Here is an 831-nt window from a genome sequence, read left to right on the forward strand (position 1 = left end):
CAGCTGTCAACAAACAGAAGCACTGAGGACTTCCGTGCGGGTTTCCGTTAAAATAAAAGCTCCATCAACATTCATAAATGTTATATTGTAATTTTACTGTTTAACTTGTTCTGTTAAATAAAATTAAAAAAACAATAATAATGCTAATAATTACAACAGCTCTATTAATACATTTATTATAACGTTCACACATAGCGTTCAAGTTGGGATCTGTAATATTTTCTAACGTTTTAAAAGAATTCCCTTCTGCTCAGCAATGCTGCATTTATTTGCATGAAGGGGGTCTCAAAAATGACCACAAAATATTATTTTACCAACTTAAATTGTGCTTTGTTGGTATAATCTCAAAAAAAAACTTTTTATTAGTGTACAATGTTTAAAAATAATTTATTCCATGTAGTGTCCATTTCATTCATTTAACATTTAATATAGAATGCATCCAAAAAAAAAAATTAAGTAACGCAATAGTTACTTTCCATGGTAATTATTACTAACTCAGCTACTATTTGTGAGAAGTAACTAGTAACTATAACTAATTACTTTTTTTAAAGTAACTTGCCCAACACTGGTCACTACTATTGCACTATAATGCTGGTTCTGCCACCTTATGACAATAGAGTTACACTTCAAATTAGGTCTGTCATCAATGACAGTAGCTCATTGGAAAAGGATGGAAAATGCCCTTCATTGTGTTTTCACTAATAAATGCTGCTGCCTGCCAGCTGCAATCACCAATAAAACGTTGTTCCGTGTTTTTTTTTTGTTGTTGTTGTTGTTGTTTTGTATATGGTCATAGATAAAGTTAGCGCCGAGCGGCGTCAGTTCACTTGA

This window comes from Barbus barbus (assembly GCF_936440315.1).
Source record: "Barbus barbus genome assembly, chromosome: 40".
Classification (NCBI taxonomy): domain Eukaryota; kingdom Metazoa; phylum Chordata; class Actinopteri; order Cypriniformes; family Cyprinidae; genus Barbus; species Barbus barbus.